Source organism: Belonocnema kinseyi, chromosome 10 (assembly GCF_010883055.1).
Source record: "Belonocnema kinseyi isolate 2016_QV_RU_SX_M_011 chromosome 10, B_treatae_v1, whole genome shotgun sequence".
NCBI classification, from domain to species: Eukaryota; Metazoa; Arthropoda; class Insecta; order Hymenoptera; family Cynipidae; genus Belonocnema; species Belonocnema kinseyi.
Genome location: NC_046666.1, coordinates 111,139,618 through 111,143,770, shown reverse-complemented (window position 1 = coordinate 111,143,770; position 4,153 = coordinate 111,139,618).

The following is a 4,153-nucleotide window of genomic DNA, read 5'->3' as shown; positions in this document are numbered from 1 at the left end:
ATCAGAAAGGAAATAAAAGATTTGAAAAGGAAAATGGGAGGTCTGCTGTCAAAAGTAGGAGAACTTAATAATTTCCAGAATGCAGGAAAAGTACTGGACGCTGGAGGTTCACTTCAAGGAAGAGTCTTCCAATCAGAAGTGAGAATTAGCTATAAATAAGACTTATAAGTATTGTTAGTTAGATTTGGTATTCTCATTAATGTCAATTTTAATCTTATTTATTAAAATATAGGAAAAGTTGGCCCCAGAATGTCAGAATAAATTAGAGAATTACCGAGGAACTCCATCATCCTCAAAATGCATAATCCCGAAAACTTTAAAGTTTAAATCGGTGAATTAAGAAGAGAGCAGGAAAATTGAAAAGGTTGTACTCAAAAAATACAGAGACTTACTTGTTTTTAAAATAATCAAAAAATGTAATTCTAACTTTGTAACCATCATTCTAGGAGACTGAGATTACGGATTTTGGACGCAGCCATTTAGAAGAGGAAAAAAGAACGCAAGTGACTCTTGTAGATCTTAGTAAGCGTACCGCATTGACAAGGGTAGGTTATTTTAAATCTTTCCTAGACAAAAAGCCGCATTTTTTCATTGTCAAATGTAGGGAAAACTTCATGGTCTGTACCTTGTTTTAATCATTCTGATATATTTTCAGGTTACGTGCATTTTTACTTTCCAAACGAGAAAAAATTGTCCAACACGATTAAAGGTACGATCAAACAAAAAATTAATAATGCGAAACGGCATAAAAAGGGTTCAATAAGTACCAGCATTAAAAAACGAGATAATGGAAGGAATAACGACTCAATTTTGTCGTAAGTATAATAAGCGTAGAGTCTATATATCGCATGTGATGACTGTACTTAGTCGTGAAAAGCCGCAGAATAATTTTTTAATTTCAGATGCAGTTGGAGGAATGCAGGCATAGATTACGATCCTGGAAGGTGCAGTACTCCAGTGATAAACGTCACCGAATTCAGTCGGACCAAGTTTCAAACAGTGAATTTGGATTTGACAAAAAGATATTCTATAATTCTATAACAAATAATTTTGATAGAAGCACGTACGTATGCAGTTTTTAAAATAAAACAAATTTATGTTTCAGGAGCTCTCTGGATAAAGAAAACCAGGCATTGCAAGCCGTGATGATGGCAAACTCCCTCTGCCCTTCACTGACCACAGACAATAGAGTGGATCGAATCACTCACAAAAGGGAAAGGAGACGCTGGTCTAGAAGTTCGGACCCCGTGAAGTTGGCCCCCGAAGTTCACATTTTTTAAATTTTCTTTTTACATACGTTTCTACGTCTTTTTACATTCTCATTTACGAGAGTGTAATGTAATCGTAAAAATTTTCTATCTGTGGTTTTTAACGGATCGTTACGTTTCGGCGCGCACAGAATCCGAAAACCATCAAATTTCATCGGTGTCTGACTGTATTTCTGTATGTCTGTATGTCTGTATGTATAGTTACCTAAATCTTGTAGCCACGCTAACTTTTGAAGGATTCGTCCAATCGAATCCGCATTTTATACACTTCTGAAGGTCCCCAAAATGGAGGTCAAGTTCGTTAATGAAACATTTACAACCAGAATGAAAAAATTGAGAGCATTTTCAAAATTTGAAATTGTATTTTTTCAAATTTTATAAATTTTTGTTAAAGTTCCTAATATATGGGTAAAATTCGTACAAATGATCTAATTAAAAGTTTTCATTTTTGTGGAAATTATCAATTATCAAAAATTTGAAAATTTTCAAAAAATAGAAAAAATTATTTTTTTCCTAGATCCAAAAATTTCATTCAAAATGTTCACTAGATACTAAATATATTTCAAAACTATTCTTGCCGAATTTTTTGATTAGCTCACAATTTAAAAAATTAGAGCATTTTCAAAATTTTTTTTTTCAAATTACAGACATTTTTGTCAAAGTTTGTTATAGGTGGATACGACACTTGCAAATTATCAAAAAAAATTTTTTTGATTTTTATGAAAATTAGAAAAGTTACATACTTTTCAAAAATTTGAAAATTTCTTAAAAATAGAAAAAATCATTTTTTTCATTGATACAAAAATTTCATTCAAAATTTCCACTAGATACCAAATATATGTCAAAATTATTCTAGTAATGTAATCGTCCAAATTTTCGATCTCTGGAATTTTATCTTTAAGTTTCGGCACTCACAGAATCCGAAAATAATAAAATTGTATCGGTCTCTGGGTCTGTATTTCTGTCTGCATGGTTACCCGAATGTTGTAGCCACGCTAACTTTTGAAGGATTTGTCCAATCAAGTCGTTCGTTAATCGAATATTTCCAACCAAAATTTAAAAATTAAGAGCATTTTCAAAATTTGAAAAAAAAATTCGTTTCAAATTAAAAAAATTTGTGTCAAACTTTCTTATAGATGAGTAGAAGACTTGCAAGTTATCCAAATAAAATTTTCAATTTCAATGAAAGTTATAAAAGTTATATACTTTTGAAAATTTCGAAAATGTTTAGTAAGATAGAAAAAAAAATGTTTCTAAAAGATTAGGAAATTTCACTTAAATTCATCTCTAGATATCAAATATATGTAGAAAATTAGTCAGTTGAATCTTTCGATCAGATAAAAGTTTTAGAAATTTTTGTCAATTTTTCTGGTACGCATCAAAAAGACTTGCAAATTATTCTGATGAGATTTTTAAATTTGATATAACTTCAAAAAGTTATATGCTTTTCAAATTTTGAAAATTTTCAACCAAAAAAGGAATTTTTTTTTTAATACGCCAAGAAAGATCAATCCAAATTTCTAATAGATATAAAATATATGTTTTCAGAAACTATTATCGTGAAATTTCTTAATTAGGCAAAAGTTCCAAAAGTTGGATCATTCTAAAAAATATGATATTTTTGTTTTTAAGAGATTCGTAAATTTAAAACATTATTTTTAGTAGATTTAAACAAGATTCGCAAATTATCTTGATGAAATTTTTCAATTGGACACAAGTTATCGAGCGCAAAGCGCGAGTTTCGTAATGAGAATGTATCGTCAAAGCCGTATGTGCTTTGAGAACCTTCTTTAAACACAAATCTAAAAAAATATCAGTTACAATTTATGGCTGTAATTCCTCCGAAGTTTAAACCACAATTTTCGATTTAATTTATAGTATTTACGATGTTTGAAAAAATTTAGTTAAAGTGTATGCATTAAACATACCAAAACGAGCACGAGAGCGTACCTTCGCGCCCTAGGCGCGCTCGGACATGACGCGGAACTAGGCTGCGCGCGTAGCACGCAATGAGAATGTGCCTGTGCGCAGCGGGCACATTTTTTTACTCTTAGTACCTTCAATATTTTCGTTTGTACCCTGCTGGTTGCTCGGCTAAGGGAAAATCAAAGTTTCGTGCCATCCCCCCGCAATTAAAATTTCTTAAATTTTGTTTTTACGTACGTTTCTAACTCGTTTTTATTATTTGTACATTTTATATTAACGTGTGTACCCTTTTGGTTGCCTGGCTAGGGACAAATCAAAATTTAGTACAATCCCCATTAATTTGCAATTATTTAAACAAATGGAATTTCTTTAAATAATCCCGCCCCTCTCAAATCGTTTTTGTTTTCTAAAAATTATTACTATTGGCCTAGTTGATTTTTTTAAAAAGTTATTAATATCTTTTAATTGGAATATTCATCTACATTTTTTATTTATTTTTTCTTTTTTAACAAATTCCATTAGCTTGAACATTTTTTTAATTTGTTGTTTTTTTCAAATAAAAATTAATACTTTTTGTTTTGTGGAATATTGAAAATATTGGCGAATTAAGGTTTAATTATGTAAACAAATTCCATTTGTTTAAAAAATGTATTTAAATTTATTTAAAGTTAATAGAAAAATTTACAAATATTGTGGAAAAATTATTCTTAATACAATTGCAAAATATTTTACAATAAATGTTTTGGATAAAACTTATTCAAACCCAACAAAATTATTGTCGGATTTGGAATTAAATGGGGGAGGGGGATCGTTGTCCCCTAAAAAATAGTGTTTTTGAGCCACCCTATATATATCCATTTTGATTAAATAAATTTATCTCGATTGATCACTGGGTTTATAAATGAATAAAAATTCACAATTATTTTCAAAAAAAATGTGAATTTTTATTCATTCATAAT